We start from the raw sequence: 21,970 nt of genomic DNA, 5'->3' as shown, positions 1-21,970 counted from the left end.
GCCCTACTCGGGTCCCCTCCTACTTTTTTCCGGTACATTGATGACTGTATCGGTGCCGTTTCCTGCTCTCGCCCTGAACTAGACAATTTCATTCACTTTGCCTCCAATTTCCACCCTTCCCTCACCTTCACATGGTCCATCTCCGACTCTTCCCTTCCCTTCCTCGACTTCTCCGTCTCCATCTCTGGGGATAGGTTATTGATCAACATTCACTACAAGCCCACTGACTCCCACAGCTACCTGGACTACACTTCCTCCCACCTCGCCTCCTGTAAGGACTCTATTCCATTCTCCCAGTTTCTCCGTCTCTGCCGCATCTGCTCCGACGATGCCACCTTCCACACCAGTGCTTCTGACATGTCTTCCTTTTTCCTCAACCGAGGATTCCCCTCTACCGTGGTTGACACGGCCCTCGACCATGTCCGTTCTATCTCCCGCACTTCTGCCCTCACCCCTGCCTCTCCCTCCCAGAACCACGATAGGGTTCCCCTTGTCCTCACTTTTCACCCACCAGCCTCCACATTCAACGGATCATCCTCCGCCATTTCCGCCACCTCCAACGTGATCCCGCTACCAAACGCATCTTCCCCTCCCCTTTCAGCATTCCGTAGGGACCGCTCCCTCCGAGACACTCTAGTCCACTCCTCTATCACCCCCCAGCACCCCTTCCCCTTCGCCCGGCACCTTCCCGTGCAAGCGCAGGAGATGTAACACCTGCCCATATACCTCCCCCCCCCCCCCCCCGCCCCCCCCCCCCTTCCCACTGTCCAGGGCCCCAAACACCCCTTCCAGGTGAAACAGCGATTTACTTGTACTTCTCGCAATCTAGTATACTGTATTCGCTGCTCACGGTGCGGTCTCCTCTACATTGGGGAGACCAAACGCAGATTGGGCGACTGCTTTGTGGAACACCTCCGTTCAGTCCGTAAGGGTGACCCTGAGCTTCCGGTCGCCTGTCATTTTAATTCACCGCCCCATTCCCACTCGGACCTCACCGTCTGCGGTCTTTTGCATTGTTCCACGGAAGCTCAGCGTAAACTCGAGGAACAGCACCTCATCTTCCGATTAGGCACTTTACAGCCTTCCGGACTCAATATCGAGTTCAACAATTTCAGACCATAACCTCGGCCCCCGTTATTATTTTTATATTTTTTTATCCACACTTTTGGTTTGTGCCTTTTCCTTTTTTCTCTCCCACACGGCAGCTGTCTCTCACTCTACCAGCGCATTTCACACCTAATCTAGAGCCATTGTTTGTTTCTTTACCTGTCCTATTACCATCTGGTCTCACCTTGAATAATCTTAATGTCTCCTCTTTCACCCCCTCCCCCATTTCCCAGCCCCTAAACTGCCTTTTAATCTGTTTCATTTCCTGCCTTTTCTTCTCAGTTCTGTAGAAGGGTTTCGACCCGAAACGTTAACTCTGTTTCTCTCTCCACGGATGTTGCCTGGCCTGCTGAGTGTTTCCAGCATTTTCTGTTATATACTGCATTTACCCAGCCTGTTTGCACCTCTGTGTAGTGCTTGCAGAGGTCAGCACACGTAAACCAGGCAGCAACTAACAGTGAGATTGTCCCTGTTTGTTTTCTCAGGCACTTTTAAGTCAGAAGGTCGTTGGTCTGTGACCCATTCCACTACTTGAGCTGACACTTCCGTGCATTACTCAAGGGTGCGCTGCATTGTCAGAAGTACATTGTTTTTGGATGGGACGTTAAACCAAAGCCCCATCTGCCTGTTCTGGAGGTTCAAGTCGCCCTATTTGATGAAGAGCAGGGAATTCTCCAGATGTCCTGGACAACTAGCCCCTCAACCAACACCACCAAGAAAGCCAATTATCTGGTCATACATTCATTTGCTGTTCAGAACCTTGCTGTGTGTAAATTGACTTGTGTTTGCATGCACAATAACAGCGACGACACTTCACAAGTAATCCATTAGTTGTGAAATGCTTTAGGACATCCTGAAGATGGAATGAGGTGTTATATCAATGCAAGTTTGTTTGTTCTTTTGGCTGAAATATTCCAGTAGCTGAATGCAAACCAATCAGCATGGTTTTGTTGCCATGTGGATGTGAGATACCTGTGACAGGTGTGGCACTTTGAAATGTATGACGATATGAGTGTGTGTTTGATGCAGGACGTACCATATAGATCGATGTAATAGTGAGCAACAGGTTATAAGTCAATAATTCAAACTGGCGGTGCACTGATGACCATCTTCAGTTGCTTCATCAATGACCTTCCCTCCATTGTAAGCTCAGGAATGGGACTCTTCATTTGTTCATTCACAACTCCTCTGATAATAAAGCAGCCCATAACAGTAGAGCACGGGCAACATTCAGACTCATGCTGACAAATGGCAGGTAGCATTCCTGCCACGTAAGTGCCAGGCAATGACCATCTCCAATAAGAAAAGGCACAACCACTTCCCCTGACGGTAGCACAATTTGTGAGGCCTCCCACAGCCTGGGGTCCCCAGTGACCGGAATCTTTAATTGGACCAGTCATGTCAATAACATGACTACAAGAACTGTAGACTCTGCAATAGGCGCCTCGCCTCCTGATCCCTCAAAGCCTGTCCACTACAAGTCTCCAGTCAGGAGTGTGTTGGAATGCTCAGCACTGGCCTACAGCAGCACTCCAGAAGCGCAGTGCCACCCGGGGCAGAGCTGTCTGCTTGGCCTCTGCCACTGGACTCTATATCCACCTCGCCCACTACCCTCCGTGTGTGGCTGCAGTATCTACAGAAAGCACTGCAGCCATATACCAAGTTTACTTCAAGGGCACCTTCCAGCATCAAGGAGAATAAGAACAGCAAGATTGTGGGAGCCCCGTCACCTCGAAGTTCACCTACAGGCTCCCCTCCCAAGTCACACGTCCCACCCTGATTTGGGTATACGGTGCTATTGCTTCATCACTACTGTGTCAAAATCCTGGAACTCGCTACCCAACACCATTGTGGACTGCAGGGATTTCAGGAGATTGCCCACCACCATCATCTCAGGGCAACTAGGGATAGGCCATAAATGTAGGTCTACCAGAATCACCCACGTGCTAAGAATTTTTTTTAAACTACCGGGTGACATGGAACCTGCAGACTGAGTTACTGCCTTAATCTGCCAGCTATTTAAAAAAAAAAAAAAAAAAATGTTTGGAGTTCTGTTGTACAACATACAGGCATTGTAATCAAAAACCTTACTCTCAGTACTCCTAACAAACCAATCGTGCACAGTACACAGTGTCAGCCGAGGCTCAGTTGCTAGCCCTCTCGCCTCTGAATCAGTAGGTCGTGGGTTCAAGTCCTACTCCAGAGACTAGTGCACCTAATCCAGTGCACTACTGAAGGAGTGCTGAGATCGTGTACTGAAAAGAATATTTCATCTTTTAAAATGGGAATAAAATATTGGCACCTGCTGCAAACTCGATTGGACTGTTTTTTAAATGAGTTAGAAGCTTAAAAATTCTTGTCTGATTTGAAGAACAAGGGAACTTGATTCTCCACCAATTTCCGATGTTTATTGCGAGGTTCCCTCCATTACGACAGGCTCCGCTGTAGTTTTAACACAGGTTTCCATTTCCTCACACTGTCTGTCAGCCACAAATAGGTTCTCCGAAGGTTGGTCATGTCAGCAGGTCCCTGATATCATGCAGGAAAAATGCAGGTATGTCTAGGCTTTTCGGAATGTGGGAATGTGCCACAGGGGGTGCGAGCGTCATTATCAGTAATAACATGATCTTTGTGCGCAGGCTTGTGTGTCACAATCACTGGTGCTTGGGTGATAAGTGTGTGAAAGGAGCCACCTGAGGAAAGCCGTAAATAGCCTGGGTTAGAAATGGGCCTGTGGAGCACTGATTCCTCTCCCCATCGCCTCGCCCTGTAACATCAACCATTCTACATCACTTCGCATGTATGGTGTAGACCGTATGGAAAAACCGTTTTACCGTAAATCTTGCTCTGTATATAATACACCGCCCCCGCCGCCCTCCACCCCTTGCTTTGGGTCATGCATTTTTGCAAAAATATCTGTGTGCAAATACCCCTCTTTCTTCCCCCCCCCCCCTGCCCCATCACCACCACCACATTTGGCTGTTGAGCACTGTTAACTTACCTGGTCAAAAGCAAAATACTGTGGATGCTGGAAATCTGAAATAAAACCAGAAAATGCACAGCAGGTCAGGCAGCATCTGTTGTAGATGAGCTGTAACCATTTACACCTTTTGTTTCTGTACTTATCTCATTATCACCTTTTGCCTTGCACCTTCATCCCTTTTGTCCTTTTAATCACTCCTGCCCTCCACCCTCTCACAGACATCTCCTTTTTGGTCTTTCCCTGCCTCCTCCTTTCCCCGAGCTTCTGTACTTCCTTTAAAAGCTGTTCAACAACAACTTGCATTTATATCGTGCCTTTAACGTAGTAAAACAACTCGAAGCGCTTCACAGGAGCGTTATCAGACAAACTTTGACACCGAGCCACATAAGGAGAATAATAGGACAGGTGACTAAAGCTTGGTCAAAGAGGTAGTTTTTAAGGAGGCTCTCAAAGCCTCCTTTGAGAGGCAGAGAGGTTTCACTGTGATTATTTGCAGTCTTTTGCACCTTCTGCCCCTGTGGGCGGCGCATGTGCACAGGAGAGCCCTTGTCAGACCATCGCTAGTGATCTGTGGGGCAGGCTGGCCGGCGGCTTCGGGGTTGGAGTCTTGAGTGTGGGGGACGAGACTCTGGCTCTGCAGCTGTGTGACCAGGAGTATGGGGAGAGAGCGGGAACATGGTATTGTGTTAGAGGATCAGCCATGCTCTCATTGAATGGCGGAGCAGGCTCGAAGGGCCGAATGGCCGACTCCTGCTCCTGTTTTTCTCTGTTTCTATGCTTCAAGACGCTGGGCTGAAGTTTGGGCTTGTTTGTGCTGAGGGTCAGGAGATGAAGGAGGGTCAGTTGGCTGGGGGAAACCGGAGGGCAGCCGGTTTCCTTCGCCCCACCTTTGGCGGCAGTGCCTTCAGCCATCTAGGCCCTAAGCTCTGGAAATCCTTTGCTAAACCTCTCGGTCGCATCTATTTGCAACACCAGATTTCCCTTTTGGAGGACAAGACATACCCAACAGTTTGTCTGGAATGTGTAATTTGATCCTGTCTGCTGTAGCCAACCCTGCAATGTGTAATTTGATCCAGTCTTGCCAGATAGTTGTCCTTGGCTGGTAAAATAAAAGACATCATACTCTATTTAGTGGGTGAATTCAGATGAGCCAAATTGCCTTCCTCACCCATAATGCTCTTGTGATTTTGTGCAATATTTGCCTGTGTACCAAGACCCAGGTGGAGGCTCAGTCTGTTAGATGGCAGTTCTGGGAGACTAAAAAAATTGTGCGGCGGGCGAGTGAGTGAGGATTCCTGGGTTTGGTGGTGTTGGGGCTCTGCCACATCTCGCGCTTTCTGGCCCAGCACAGGGTTCATGCGTGGCTCCTGGGCGCCGCCGTTACCAACTACATGTTCGCGAGTGCATCTGCTCAGCGCTCCGGCTGCGCCACACTTGGCTCCCACATAAGGAACGGCCTGAACTTGTAGTCCAATCTGCAACAATCTAGAGCTACAGACTCCGGGGAAACTTTGGGAACTAGATTTGGTTTCTGTTGGTCATAAGTCCGATCACAAATTTGAAAGGAACAGTCTGGGAAATCATCAGTGCTGCAACGCTTATTAGTGAGCGCGGCTGGATTTCTGCTCCCCCCTGTAATAATGCAAGGTGTTAATGTTTAATATTGGGAAAGCGATGTCACTGTTCAATGACGTGAGAAATGTCCCTTTTCGACAATTTAAAAAAAACCCAATCATTCCATATCGCTGGAGGAAACTGGAGCTTTAAACAGGAGGAAATTGAGATGTAACAGACTGAGCCTCCACCTGGGTCTTGGTACACAGGCAAATATTGCACAAAATCACAAGAGCATTATGGGTGAGGAAGGCAATTTGGCTCATCTGAATTCACCCACTAAATAGAATATGAAGTCTTTTATTTTACCAGCCAAGGACAAATATCTGGCAAGACTGGATCAAATTACACATTGCAGGGTTGGCTACAGCAGACAGGATCAAATTATACATTCCAGACAAACTGTTGGGTATGTCTTGTCCTCCAAAGGGACTAATCAGAAATCTGGTGTTGCAAATAGATGCGACCGAGAGGTTTATCAAAGGATTTCCAGAGTTTAGGGCCTAGATGGCTGAAGGCACTGCCGCCAAAGGTGGGGCGAAGGAAATCGGGACGCACAAGAGGCCAGAATTATAGGAACGCAGAGATCTCCGAGGGTTATAGGGTTAGAGAGGTGGGGAGGGCTGAGGCCATGGAGGGATTTGATTACAAGGATGAGAATTTTAAATTCCAGGCATTGCTGGACCAGTGCCCAATGTAGTTTGGTCATGTGTTGTTGCAAGAGATACAGTGCAACAGAAAACCTTCAGATTGCTCAATACACATAGGTGCATAGTAGTCGACCGTGTCAATTCCAGATGATTGGAACTAATGTCTATCTGCAGCAAGCTTGCAAATATAAAAACTGGAGAGCATCCTTCAAATAATAGTCTGTTGGCTGCCTATGCTCCATTAGAGAGGCTATTCCTGAGTTGGAGGACAGCTTGCTGATGTGGCTCAATGATGGACAGTAAAAAAGAGTTTGAACGTCAGCGTGACTTGAGGTTAGAGTTGAAGCTCTATTTCGGGCGAAAATGAAGGGCATTTGATTTTGGTCTTGACCTGTCCTTGGGGTGGTATCTTCGCACCAGTTAGAAACTTCCTGCTGACTTCCAGAGATTGAGTGACCCAGATTCCGTACGTCCTAACTGACCGCCATTCAAAATGTAGATCAGGTTTCATTTGTATTCGACATGCCTATATTGCTGCAAAAGGCACAAAGCCAATTTCCATCAGTAGTAGAGAGCATGAAAAATACAGTACAGTGTAAAAGGCAGGGGAGTGGGTCTAATTGGATAGCTCTTTCAAAGAGCCGGCACAGGCGTGATGGGCCGAATAGCCTCCTGTGCTGTATCATTCTATATGATTCTATCTCCATCCATTATATTTAAAGGGCAGAGAGTACTTACAGTAACATTTCCATGGGGTGCTTGTGAGAGAGTGTGCCCTAAGAGATGAATGGATGGGTTGGTGACACTAGTGTGTACCCTTAGACCTGGTGCGCTGCTCAACACTAAATGTTCTCTGCTCATCCTGAATTCGTTGAGATGCATTTGGTGACATTTGGATCAAAATGAGCAAAGAACGTTTATGGTGAAGCAAAGTACAGAGCCTTGATCCAATCCAGTGTCTAGAATGAACCGCAAAACACCCCAGAACTCTCCTAGCAACGATTCCCAGGGGAATGGCGCACACATTGCAGACACTGGACACTTTGCAAGTAATATGAAATAATTGGATGAGGAATGGTATGCACACTTTAAATGGTGGAACTCCGACTGTAAACACTGACTCTGGAAGAAGTTAGTCAGTGGGTAGTGGATGAATAGAACGGAACAGGAGTCGGCCATTCAGCCCCTCGAGCCTGTTCCACCATTCAATGAGATCATGGTTGATCTGTATCTTAACTCCATTTTACCTGCCTTGGTTCCGTAACCCTTAATACTCTTGCCTAACAGAAATCTATCAATCTCAGTTTTGAAATTTTCAATTGACCCCCAGCCTCAACAGCTTTTTGGGGGAAGAGTTTTCCAGATTTCCATTCCCCTTTGCCTGGAGTTGTGCCTCCTGGAATGGCTCGGCTCTAATTTTAAGGTTATACCCCCTTGTTCTGGACCCCCCCCCCCCCCCCATGAGGGAAAGTAGTTTCTCTCTATCTCCCCTGCCTTTAATCATCTCGAGCACCTCAATTAGATCACTCCTTAATCTTCTATACTTGAGGGAAAGAAGCCTAGTCTGTGCAACCTGTCCTCCTCATTTAAGGGTTTAGGCATGGTGATACACCAAGGTTTTGGGGATTTCTACTGTTTCCAGCTTTCCTGGCCACCTTTGCCGCTTGTTTGCACTAGCATGCTTGAAGTTTAATATTTCAGCAGAAGATCTGAATGTTTGTTTCAGAAGACATTGTTCTTCCACTTCCACTGCATTTAGTTGTCTATCCATTAGTCATTTCTGACTATATCTACCTGCAGGCTTCACTGTGCAGAATAAAGTGGCCTGGTCATCATTATTTAACTTGTTTATACCATAGGTGTTTGGATGATATTTTAAAAAAGTGACATTTAGTTTTAATGGGAATTATTACTAATGCAGATATTGTTTTAATGCTCTCCAGATGTGACATGAAGCCATCTTGAAAACCCCACTAGTTAAGTATTGAATTTACGTAGCTAGTTTGACTCTGGTAGATCATGAAACGAATGTAAATAGTTTGGCCTGTGACTAGCTCCCTATGACAATTTGAATATATTACCAGATTTACGGTTTCCCTACTGTATAAGAAAGTAACAACTTGTATTTCTATAGCGCCTTTCACAACCTTGGGTCATCCCAAAAGCGCTTTACAGCCAAGAAAGTACTTTTGAAGTGTAGTCACTGTTGTAATGTAGGAAACGTGGCAGCCAATTTGCGCACAGCAAGGTCCCACAAACAGCAATCAGATAACCACCAGATAATCTTTCACCGATGTTGGTCGAGAGATAAATATTGGCCAGGACACGGGGAAAACTCCCCTGATCATCTTCGATTAGTGCTTTAGAATCTTTTACGTCTACCTGAGAGGGCAGACGGGGCCTCAGTTTAACATCTCATCCGAAAGATGCCACCTCTAATTTGTGCGTCAGACTGGTGGAGTGTGATGCCTATTTCACAGTGTGATTAATACAACTGTTGGTCTCCTGTATTGGAGACTGTAAAATAGAAGAAAAAATTGAATTGCCCACCTTCAATATTGTGCTGTATGATTGTCTGAATTTCTTAAAGCTAGTTAGATGGTAATTATTTACAGTCTTGTCACTGATGCTTCTCATACAGGAAACTTTTTTTTGTCCGGCACGGACGGGACCGACGTGATGCCGGTTCATCAATAATTCCGGATAACCGAAAGCTATAGTAAAAGATACGGAGCTGAGAGCTCCGTATAAAGCAACAAACCCTGTTGCTTAGCAACAGGTTCAGAACAATGGCCACAAGTTCCAAGCGTCTCTGTAGCTTAGCAACAGCTGCAGCCACACCCTTGCACAGCAACAGATGGAGGAAGGCAAGTAATAAAACTTACCTGAACCTACTCCTGAATTTTGCCGGTTAACCGAGATTTCTGGTTATTTAGGTGCCGGTAAATCGAAAGTTTCCTGTACTTTGAGCAGTTGGCCCCATCTGCACCGTGTTGTTGATATTCCGATTTTCAACCAGCTGCCAAATTTCTCAGTGTCTTGACATCTCAATCAGGTTCACTGTTGGAAACGGCAACTTGACGTGGTGGTTGCTTAAAAGACATATTTATAGTTCCCTCAGCATTGCAGAGGACCTTGAGGCCTGCAGGCTGTATCTATAAGTATATTAATCTTCATGCAAAAATAAGTTACTGTCAAAATCTTCTTGCAAAGACTATTCACAAGGCAGGAAGAGTGGTTCGACGATTTGCCAAACTTGAAATATAAAACATTTCTGGAATTTTCCAACATTCAGTGTATACCTAAAGCCAGAAAACTCTGTGACTATTTTCTGTGACACACTCTCAATGCAAGTTACCAATTTTGTGTTGACAAAACTTAATGATTAATTGTCAGCATTGAGTATTCCTAGATCAGGTACAGTAAAGTTGGCTGCAACATGCTTTATAGAATCATATCCTCTGCCCACAGAATCACAGAATCCCCACAGTGCAGATAGAGGCCAGAATATTACCCCCAATCCCGTGATTTTTTATCTTAAGCAATAATCTTTTGTGTGGCACCTTGTCAAATGCCTTTTGGAAGTCTAAATACACTACAGAATCACAGAATCACAGAAACCCCACAGTGCAGATAGAGGCCATTTCAGCCCATCGAGCCTGCACCGACACATATCCCACCCGATCCCCGTAACCCCTACATCAACACATATCCCACCCTATCCCCGTAACCCCACGTATTTAATCCCCCTAACACTAAGGGTCAATTTATCATAGCCAATCAACCTACCCCGCACATCTTTGGACTGTGGGAGGAAACCCACTGCAAACACGGGGAGAATGTGCAAACTCCACACAGTCACCCGAGGCCGGATTCGAACCCGGGCCCCTGGCGCTGTGAGGAAACAGTGCTAACCACTATGCCACCATGCTGCCCTGGGGCTCTCTTGCCCACCTTGAACTCCTTGAAAAAGTGCAACATCCCCACCGACACCTGGGAATCCCTGGCCCAAGACCGCACAAAGTGGAGGAGAAGCATCCGGGAAGGTGCCGAACACCTCGAGTCTCTTTGCTGGGAGCAAGCGGAAGCCAAGCTCGAGGAGCGCACGTCAACCCAAGCACCCCACCCACCCGCCCCTTCAACCACCGTCTGCCCCACCTATGACAAAGACTGTAGGTCCCGCATTGGACTCATCAGTCACCTGAGAACTCATTTTTAATGCGGAAGCAAGTCATCCTCGGTTCTGAGGGACTGCCTAAGAAGAAGAGAATCATCTAGCACAAAAGGAGGCCATTCAGCTGTTGTGCCTGTGCAATTAGTCCCGCTCCCTGCTCTTTCCCCACAGCCCTGCAAATGTTTCCTTTCCAAGTATTTATCCAATTCCCTTTTGAAAGTTACTACAGGTAGACTATCCTTTATCCGAAAACCTCGGGACCAGCCGTGTTTCAGTTTTCGGAAAATTTCGGATTTCGGAAGGTGGGTCGGCGGGGGTCGGTGGGGGTCCGCGGGGGGGTCGGCGTCGGGGGTCCGCGGGGGGGTCGGCGGGGGTCGGGGTCCGCGGGGGGGTCCGCAGTCATGGCTCATCCGTTGCTGCTAGCCTGGAATGCAATGAAGTTCCGCATTTCCACCAACAGGTCGTCGTGCTCGGTCGGAACAGGGGCCGGCACCGCCGCGGGCTCAGAGCTCTCATTGCTTTCGAGCCTTTGGAAGAGAGGTGGTTCCGGCGGGGGGTTGTGCGCACGACTTACGCTGACCCTCTGCTCAGCGTAAGTCGTGCGCCACTCTGGTCATGTCGTGCGCACGACTTACGCTGACCGAAAAAACCTTTGGTTTTTAGAGGGTTTCGGTTTTCGGAAGTTCGGATAAAGGGTAGTCTACCTGTATTGAATCTGCTTCCAACACCCTTTCAGGCAGTGCATTCCAGATCACCACAACTCGCTGTGTAAGCAAAATTCTCCTCATCTCCCCTCTGGTTCTTTTGCCAATTATCTTAAATCTTTGTCCTCTGGTTACTGACCCTCCTGCCAGTGCAAACAGTTTTTCCTTATTTGCTCCAAACCCGTCACAATTTTGAATGCCTCGATTAAATCTCCCCTCAACCGTCTCTGCTGTAAGGAGAATAATCCCAGCTTCTCTAGTCTCTCCTTTAAGCCCAACTTCAGCGTTTCCCATACTTTAAGGCTTCTCTGATTTCAGCAGTCGTGAAATTAAGGTTGAGTTCTGTTTTCTGTAAGTCTAGGAAATATGTTAACACTCCTGAAACTTACTTCACGTTGGGCCTTTTCAAGTAACATCCTGTGGCCTGGTTGCACTGATTGTACACGCTAGGTATCCTGACTTGATCCAACACTTATAGCCTCCTGCTAAAAGATGCGCTTATGATTAATGTAACTTATCCATCCTGGCTTACTAAATGTTGTACAATGAGGCTGCAAAGCTCTTTCAATTCAGTAACTTGGATACCCATCAATTAAGTATTTGGGGGAAAAAAACACTTTATAAAATCATCATAACTGACTATATGATGACTCATCTAATTAGTTTTGAAAGGATTTTGCTTTCACTGATTTTAATGAGGCTGCTCCTAAGATTTATGGGTGATATATTTCTGGGTACGGTAGGTAGTGCAGTGGTTATGTTACTAGACTAGTAGTCCACAGCCTGAAGTAATCATCCCAATAAAGCAAGTTCAATTCCCACCATGGCAGTTTGAGCATTTGAATTCCGTTTTAAAAATCTGGAAATAAAAAGCTGGTTTCAGTAAAAGTGACTGTGAAGCTGCCGGATTGTCAAAAAAAAACCCCAGTTGGGTCACTAATGTCCTTTAAGGAAGGAAACCTGCTGTCTTTACCCGGTCTGGCCTATATGTGACTCCAATCCCATACCAACGTGGTTGACTCTTAACTGCTGTCTGAAGTGGACTAGCAGGCTGCTCAATTGTATCAAACCGACAACTAGGGTTGGGCGATAAATGCCGGCCTTGCCAGCGATGCCCACATCCCAAGAATGAATACAAACGCGCAGGCGTATGCAAAAAAAAAAAAAAAACCTTTCTTTTAAATGTGTGTGTCTAAAATGGCTGTAAAATTTGTCTATTTAAATGAACGCTAACAACTTTAATTCATTATTGAGATGTGGGCATCGCTGGCGAGGCCGGCATTTATTACCCTTCTCTAGTTGCCCTCAGAAGGTGGTGGTGGGATTTCTTGTTGAACTGCTGGTCTGTGCAGTGCCAAGACTGGGCTGGTGATGAGAAAGAAATAACTTGCATTTATATAGCGCCAATTCACAACCTCCGGATGTCCCAAAGCGCTTTACAGCCAAAGAAGTTCTTTTGAAGTATAGTCACTCTTGTAATATAGTAAACGCGGCAGCCATTTTACACGCAGCAAGCTCCCATAAACAGAAATGTGATAGTGACCAGATCTTTAGACAGGACACTGTGGAGAACTCCCCTGCTGTTCTTCAAAATAGTGACCTGGGATCTTTTACATCCATCTGAGAGGGCAGACGGGGCCTCGGTTTAATGTCTCATCTGAATGACGGCAACTCCAACAGTACAGCGATTCCCTCGGTACTGCATTGGAGTGTCAGCCTAGATTATGTGCTCAAGTCTCTGGAGTGGGGCTTGAACCCACAACCACTGAGCTACCATTAAGCCACAGCTGACACCCAACAGATACTTAAAATACCAGTGCTGGTGTAATTGTTGTCAGAAGTTCAGAATGCTGGTGTACAAATAGGGGTGGGAAATAGATTCACGTCGGTAGTGAGGTTGATTGAACTTCATATTGTTTCAGCTTTATGTTGAGGTCGAGATGGTGGGAAACACTAGTTTTTGAAGGGTCTCGGCATAGGATTCAAAATGTGAATTAATGGCAAAGGAATTGATGCACTGCGCTGGGCTAGAGATTTAGCGCTGGATTTACAACCGAACTGGCAAGAGTTTGGTACCAACCGCATAAACTTTATTACCCCATAATTGCTTCCACAGGCCCATTATTCTCCGCATATTAAAATTAAAGAAGAAATTGGATTGAACAACTTACTGGTTGCAGTGGTTTAAGGATCTCTCTTCATCTCTGCCATAGTCAAAGTTCTTTTCTTTGTAAATCCAGTGAAAGCCGTTGACTTTTTTGGAACTACGATCTCGACCATTTTTTTTTTTTAAGAAGTCAAATTTCTTTGTTTTTTGATGCCATGGACCTGTTACAGTTCTGAAAGCATTACGGCATTCTCGATCTCCCCATCTGTACTTTGAGTTGGAATCGCAATGTTTGACTCCGCATCGGTGTTCCTTGTGACGCTGATTAATCGACCCCTGTAATGCTACGTTTGAGTGAATTATTGGTCTGCACTAAGGCTTTTGACCTTGTTAAACCCTGACTGCCCTCGTGTGATGCAACATCTGGTGCATGTGAACGTATAAGTCAAGGTAACCGCATTGTTTGCCTTGTAATTTCAATCGTTTAAAAAAAATCTTTTCTACATTTTTTAAATGATTATAAACCATCAGTATTAATGTATATTTTTTGCACAAGGTACGTCAGTCTGCCTAAGGGTATGACGAATTAGAGGATATGACAATAAAATCCAGGCCTTGAGCACAAGTTGTGATTTGAAGGATTTATTTTCTCTCCACAGAGTATTGAATGTGTGGAATGAGCTCAGTAAAAGCAGTTAAAAGAAAAAATAAGAAGGAACGTGCATTTATATAGCGCCTTTCATGACCTCGGGATGTCCCAAAGCACTTTACAGCCAATGAAGTACTTTTGAAGTGTAGTCACTGTAGCACAGCAGGCAATTTGCGCAAAGCAAGCTCCCACAAACAGCAATGTGATAATGACCAGATAATGTGTTTGTGATGTTGATTGAGGGATAAATATTGGCCAGGACACCAGGAGAACTTCCCTGCTCTTCTTCAAATAGTGTCATGGGATCTTTTACGTCCACCCTGAGAGGGCAGACAGGGCCTCAGTTTAACATCTCACCCAAAAGATGGCACTTCTGACAGTGCAGCATTCCCTTAATACTGCACTGGGAGTGTCAGCCTGGATTATATGCTCAAGACTCTGGAGTGGGGCATGAACCCATGAACTTCTGACTCCGTGGCAAGAGTTCTATCACCAAGATCCCCCAAGGGAACCTGTGAATGGTTCCGTAGCGCTGTATTATCGGCGACGACTCCTTCTTCCGTAAGAATCTCATGCCTTTTGAGAGGAGCCAGTTTGCCCTTAGTATCAGGAGCAGGGTTGAAGACACTTGAAGGCACATAAGAGGCTGACATAACACCTTTCACAGTGGAGATATCTCGCTGTAAATTTAACAGAATTTGATTTTTAAAATCACATTACCCAGAACGTGATGCAGGCAATGGAGAAAATGGTGCTGTTGATGCACGCTGCAGAGGAAAAAGGGACCAGTGCAGCAGCATGTGAGTTCTCATTACGGAATCCAGTGACCTCCAGACTTGGTTATTCCAATGCTCTCCTGGCCGGCCTTCCACCTTCCATGAACTTAACCTCATCCAAAACTCTGCTGCCCATATCCTAACTCTCACCACATCCCATTCACCCATTACACCTGTGCTCGCTGACCTACATTGACTCCCAGTCCAGCAATGCCTCGATTTTTAAAATTTGCATCCTCCTGTTCAAATCCCTCCGTGGCCTCGCCCCCCCCCCCCCCCCTCCCTATCTCTAACCTCTCCCAGCCCCACAACCCTCTCAGAATTCCGTTCCTCCAACTCTGGCCTCTTGTCTGTCCCCCATTACCTTCACCAAAACATTGGCGGCCGTGCCTTCAGCTGTCTGGGCCCTAAGCTCTGGAATTCTCTCTCCCCCTCTCTCTCCTTTAAGACGCTCCTTAAAACCTACCCCTTTGACCAACCTGTCCTAACGTCTCCTCCTTTGACTCGGTGTCAATTTTTGTCTGATTAAGCTCCTGTGAAGCAACTTGGGACGTTTTGCTACTAATGGCGCTATATACTGTAAATGCAAGTTGTTGTATGGGATTGCTGAGAGCAGAAGGGGGGAGAATAATCACAAGATTCCTTGGGTAAGGGGCCGGAATTAAGAAAGTAACTGCTGGAGTCTTGATGAGAGTCGATAGACTTCAGTAGAAAAGAGAATCGGATGGTGTGTAAATCGAGCTGCCATTTTGTATTCGCCCCAACCAAGACAAATTTGACCCTCATTACACTGTCAAAATTCTTCTGCGAGCCATACAGTCTGCCACAGAGGTAAACTTACAAGTTTTGAAGGCAGCTCAATCCAACATAAATTTATTCAGTGGAACAGGCTGCTTGAACAATAGTGAACCGAGCAAGAGTCACCCGACCATCGTAAGACTTCGTGCTTCGGATCCACCCAGGATTACAAATATCTCCAAGATATTCATCGTTCCTCGAACTACTGCTCTCGCCACATCCTGAGATCCACGCTCATCGCCATGCGGCGCCACATGAACACTCTCGACCTCTCTCTTCAGCAGCACCGGCGCACTCTATTTCAAAGCTGTCCGGGTCCACAGTTCCATTTCATCCTCCGACGCTTCAACAAAAAACTTTTTTTCTTCCTCTCCGATGTCAAGGATCGCAAGCTTCATCAACTCTTGGACACCAACGCCCCTCCGGAACCTTCTTCCCCTTCACTTTCCTCTGACCCCCCCTTCTCCCAATCTCACCCCCTGCCGTGTTTTCACTATCCCCTCTGACATTCCACTCTCTGACCCCGAACGATCAGTCCTCAGCAAAGGCCTGAGCTTCATTCCCTTACGCCCCCACCTCAATGAATTTCGAGCTCGGCACGATGTTGAGCTCTTTTTCCGCCGCCTTCGTCTCCGTGCCCACTTCTTTGGCCAGGAGTCTTCCCCCCGCACTACTGACCCTTTCTCCCGCTTGCAGAATTCCCGTTCTACCTGGACCCCTCCCCCTGGCCTCTTACCCTCTCTAGATCTTTTCATCGCTAACTGCCGCCGTGACATCGGCTGTCTCCATTTCTCTGCTCCCCTCACTCACTCCAACCTACCTCCCTCTGAACTTGCAGCACTCCATTCTCTTAGATCCAACCCTGACATTGTCATTAAACCCGCTGACACGGGTGGTGCTGTTGTTGTTTGGCGTACTGACCTCTACCTAGCGGAAGCTGAACGCCAACTCTCCGACACCCCCTCCTACCTCCACCTGGACCATGACCCCACTACCTAACATCAAACCACCGTTTCCAAGACTGTCACTGACCTCATCTCCTCTGGAGATCTTCCCCCCCCGCTGCCACCAACCTCATAGATCCCCAACCCCGCACAGCCCGCTTCTACCTCCTTCCCAAGATCCACAAACAGGACTGCCCTGGTAGACCCATCGTTTCAGCCTGTTCTTGCCCCACGGAACTTATCTCTTCCTATCTTGACTCTCTTTCTCCCCTTGTCCAGTCTCTTCCCACCTACATCCGCGACTCTTCGGACACTCTCCGCCACTTTAACAGTTTCCAGTTTCCTGGCCCCAGCCGCTTCCTTTTCACCATGGACGTACAATCCCTCTACACCTCCATCCCCCACCAGGATGGCCTGAGGGCACTCCGCTTCTTCCTTGAACAGAGGCCCGACCAGTCCCCATCCACCACCACCCTCCTCCTCCTGGCTGAACTTGTTCTCACATTGAACAACTTCTCCTTTAACTCCACTCATTTCCTCCAAATCAAAGGTGTTGCCATGGGTACCCGCATGGGTCCTAGCTATGCCTGCCTTTTCGTGGGCTATGTGGAACAATCTTTGTTCCAGTCCTACTCTGGTCCCCTCCCTCGCCTCTTTTTCCAATACATTGATGACTGTATCAGTGCCATTTCCTGCTCTTGCCCTGAACTAGACAATTTCATTCACTTTGCCTCCAATTTCCACCCTTCCCTCACCTTCACATGGTCCATTTCTGACTCTTCCCTTCCCTTCCTCGACTTCTCCGTCTCCATCTCTGGGGCTAGGTTATCGACCAATATTCAGTACAAGCCCACTGACTCCCATAGCTACCTGGACTCCACTTCCTCCCACCCCGCCTCCTGTAAGGACTCTATTCCATTCTCCCAGTTTCTCCGTCTCCGCCGCATCTGCTCCGACGATGCCACCTTCCACACCAGTGCTTCAGACATGTCTTCCTTTTTCCACAACCGAGGATTCCCCTCTACCGTGGTTGACACTGCCCTCGACCGTGTCAGTTCTATCTCCCGCACTTCTGCCCTCACCCCTGCCCCTCCCTCCCGGGACCACGATAGGGTTCCCCTTGTCCTCACCTTTCACCCCACCAGCCTCCACATTCAACGGATCATCTTCTGGCATTTCCGCTACCTCCAAAGTGATCCCACCACCAAACGTATCTTCCCCTCCCCTTTCAGCATTCCGTAGGGACCACTCCCTCCGAGACACCCTAGTCCACTCCTGTATCACCCTAAATAGCCCTTCCCCTTCGCCTGGCACCTTCACGTGCAAGCAGAGGAGATGTAACACCTGCCCATATACCTCCCCCCTTCCCACTGTCCAGGGCCCCAAACACCCCTTCCAGGTGAAACAGTGATTTACTTGTACTTCTCGCAATCTAGTATACTGTATTCGCTGCTCACGATGCGGTCTCCTCTACATTGGGGAGACCAAACGCAGATTGGGTGACCGCTTTGCGGAACACCTCCGTTCAGTCCGTAAGGGTGACCCCGAGCTTCCGGTCGCCTGTCATTTTAATTCACCGCTCCATTCCCACTCGGACCTCACCGTCCTTGGCCTCTTGTATTGTTCCACGGAAGCTCAACGTAAACTCGAGGAACAGCACCTCATCTTCCGATTAGGCACTTTGCAGCCTTCCGGACTCAATATCGAGTTCAACAATTTCAGATCATAACCTCGGCCCCCATTAATTTTTTACCTGTAATTTTTCCACTCCTTTTCCCCCCCCCCCCCTCCTTTTTGTTTCACTCTCCCACCTGGCAGCTATCTCTTGCCCTGCCAGTACACTTCACACCTAATCTCAGCCTATTACCATCTCGTCTGGCTTCGAACACCTTTTATTGTCTCTTCTACTTCTTTTGTCTCTTTCACTTCTTTTGTCCAATCGCAGCCCTGCCTTCGATCTATTTTCTTTCCAGTTTTGAAGAAGGGTTCGACCCGAAACGTCAACTGAAATTTCTCTCCACGGATGTTGCCTGACCTGCTGAGTTTTTCCAGCATTTTCTGTTGTTATATCGTAAGACTGTTGTTGGGTTCCGGAAACTCAAGTGAAGGGACATGAAAAGGGTTCAGTCTCCACAATGAATCTCCATCGTGAAATTCTAATGAGCTTTGATACTTCGAAAAGCAACTGAACCAATGAGAAGAGCTGCCTGTCGGTGCCAACTGCAGTGAGCAAGACCAGCTTTACCCTGATTCTGGTGTGTGTGGCTAATGGTGAGGAGTTGAAGCCAACTATAGTTTGTAGTGGAAGTCTTGACTGCGTGCGAAAATTACACACCAGCACCGTGTCAACTGCAGCTTGAACAGTTGGGTAATCGGACATCTGACTGCAGTGGGTCAAGGACTTCCAGTGTACGTGCAAAGGAAGGACTGTCTTGATTTCGTGCCAGAGTATTATTTTGCCAATGAGTTCTATACAGAGTTACAAACAGGATAGTGTTAATTGTTCTATGGTGAACAAACTATACTGGCTGTGGTGCTTGGAGACTTGGCCAAGTTTCTTCCACCTCTAAATGTAGTGATATTGTGAATAAATGTAGTGAATTAGTGCTTTGGAGTTTACCCTTTCAACAGCTTGCGTTGAGCAAACTAGAAAGGCTGGAATCATTGCAAGCATTAGAGGCACCTGCGTTGGACTCTGGATCCAGTGAGAAGGGTTCAGGGTCGGGGGTAGTCTGGATAAAGTCATTCTAGTCTGTTTGTCATTACTATCTGACTAGAATGACTCTGACCCTGAAGAATAGTTGTTCCATTAGCTATCCAGAACTTTTGTTGTTCGCTGTTTTTCAGTGTGGTTTATTCTGATCTTTCAATGTTTGTAGTCTAGTTAAAATAACAGACAATAGTTCTTCTCCTCTTCTTAGGCAGTCCCTCGGAACCGAGGATGACTTGCTTCCACATTAAAAATGAGTTCGCAGGTGACTGATGAGTCCAATGCGGGACCTACAGTCTCTGTCACAGATGGGGCAGACGGTGGTTGAAGGGGCGGGTGGGTGGGGCGCTTGGGTTGATGTGCGCTCCTTGCGCAGCCTGCGCTTGGCTTCCGCTTGCTCCCGGCGAAGAGACTCGAGGTGTTCGGCGCCTTCCCGGATGCTTCTCCTCCACTTTGTGCGGTCTTGGGCCAGGGATTCCCAGGTGTCGGTGGGGATGTTACACTTTTTCAAGGAGGCTTTGAGGGTGTCCTTGAAGCATTTCCTCTGCCCACCTGGGGCTCTCTTGCCGTGCCGGAGCTCCGAGTAGAGCGCTTGTTTTGGGAGCCTCGTATCGGACAATAGTAACGGTAAGGTTACCTGCGGATGGTGTTGTATAAATTGTATTTGAAAAAGCTGTTGCTTTACAATATTCTGCTTTTGTGTTCTGAAAGAAGGAGTTCTTGTCATACACATATGCCAATTACATCCAAAAATGGTGGAGTGGTAGACAAGTGCAGGAGGTAGTTTGTGCACAGCAGGGCCCCACACACAGCAAATGAATGAATGACCAGCTAGTCTGGTTTTTTTTGTATGGTATTGAGTAAGGGAAGAATGTTGGCCAGGACATTAGGAGGACTCCCCTGCTCGTCTTCAGATCTTTTATGTCCCCCTGAGCGCACAGACAAGGCCTCCGTTTAATGTCTCATTCAAAATACGGTATTTTTAGGAACTGGAACTCCTGATCATGAAAGTTTCAGTATAATGTGCCTTTTTCCCCTATCTATAATTGTGTAGAAAAGTGGCAGCTGTTCAATGGAGAAACAAACTGGCCGACTCTGCTAATGTCCATATAACTATCTGGAAGGTTCCTGTGCAATAAATATTTAGAGTAATGGCGACCTTCCTTGCCACTGGTAGTTGGCTGGCTACTTAGATGGTTGACTGTCTCTGAAATGGCCCATCTCGGGCACATCCTCTGAAGGACATGAGCTGTCTCCTTCTGTACTGCTTCTCCATCATGACCATGTTGTAGTACAGTCATGGTCTGGTGTAATGCTAACAGAGTTATGTCTCCTATGCCTGCGTCTCCTCTGGGTTGCCTTGCTTCTCTCCCCCTGCTCCAATGCAATAGGCTCACCATTGACTGCTCTGGCCAAGCTCTTGAGCAGAAATTCTTTTGTATGATCTCGCCTCTTTCACTGCTGTGGTGATGCTTTGAAATCTTCCCCTTTGTTAAACTTTTTGATGCCAGGTCTGATCTGGTGTAAAATACTCATTTTTCTATTTGGAATTCTGGTTGAGTTCAGCACGGTGGCATAGTGGTTAGCACTGTTGCCTCACAGCGCCAGGGTCCCGGGTTCGAATCTGGCCTCGGGTGACTGTGTCTGTGTGTGAATGTGCAAACTCCACACAGAGAGACCCCACAGTGCAGATAGAGGCCATTTCGGCCCATCGAGCCTGCACCGACACATATCCCACCCTATCCCCGTAACCCCACGTATTTAATCCCCCTAACACTAAGGGTCAATTTATCATAGCCAATCAACCTAACCCGCACATCTTTGGACTGTGGGAGGAAACCGGAGCACCCGGAGGAAACCCACGCAAACACGGGGAGAATGTTTGTTTGCGTGGGTTTTCTCCGGGTGCTCCGGTTTCCTCCCACAGTCCAAAGATGTGCGGGTTAGGTTGATTGGCTATGATAAATTGACCCTTAGTGTTAGGGGGATTAAATACGTGAGGTTACAAGGATAGGGTGGGATATGTGTTGGTGTAGGGGTTACGGGGCTCGGGTGGGATATGTGTCGGTGCAGGCTCGATGGGCCGAAATGGCCTCTATCTGCACTGTGGGCTTTCTGTGATGGGTGCAGCTCGCTGGTGCATTTGCCCCCTTGTGTGTTGCCAACTTCTCCAGGCTGGATGTGGACGTGGTGATGCTACAACTGACTGGTTTCTTGGCTGGGAGGTGACGACAAAGCTAATTAGCTAACACTGGAGGAAAATGCAGGCTCATTACCTGTTATCAGCAATTAACATTGACGTAGCTGTATCGATGCCAGATGTCGTCTCCTTCTCTCACCACTTTGGGCCGATTCCTTTCTGAGACGGTACCTGCTGTCATTTGTATAAGTGATGGCACAGATAGCGGTGGATATAAATGCCACCAGCTGCTCTTGTGCTACTCCACATGTTTCCCTGCATTTCCTCCTGCCTCAGGCAGATAACCCCCTGCTACATTCTTTCATGCCGATACAAGTCCTTTACAATAGTATTTGTAAACTACCTTTTGTGGTCTTCGAGTTGTGCAATTTCTCCTGAAGTTTCTGTGGGGTTCTCCGAATGTCGGGCAATCTGAGGTCATGGAATCTATCACTCCTCGCTACCCGTAACTGTGTAAATGAGTTGAAGCTAGCTGTGATTTGTATCTTGGAGTTTGGGCCCCAAAACTTCTGCAGAGGACCATGAGGAATTTCCTACTGTCCCTATGGCCTGAA

At 47.4% G+C, this 21,970-nt stretch overlaps 2 protein-coding genes across 2 annotated transcripts in view; one reads left to right on the top strand and one right to left on the bottom strand.

Annotated features, from left to right (window-relative positions):
• The window catches only part of LOC147107385 (claudin-24-like), a 132,724-nt gene extending 119,056 nt beyond the window's left edge, over positions 1-13,668 (bottom strand). The window contains exon 1 of the mRNA XM_086006373.1: positions 13,404-13,668. The gene's annotated coding sequence lies outside the window, so the exon portion shown is untranslated. The remainder of the gene's footprint in view (positions 1-13,403) is intronic.
• The window catches only part of wwc3 (WWC family member 3), a 275,710-nt gene that overhangs the window by 32,878 nt on the left and 220,862 nt on the right, over positions 1-21,970 (top strand). The gene's annotated exons all lie outside the window — the stretch shown is intronic.

Source organism: Somniosus microcephalus, chromosome 14 (genome assembly GCF_052327205.1).
Source record: "Somniosus microcephalus isolate GS21.2 chromosome 14, FLI_Smic_1.0, whole genome shotgun sequence".
Lineage (NCBI taxonomy): Eukaryota > Metazoa > Chordata > Chondrichthyes > Squaliformes > Somniosidae > Somniosus > Somniosus microcephalus.
Note: the sequence above shows the minus strand (reverse complement) of the source record. Positions and strands in the feature narration are given on the sequence as shown.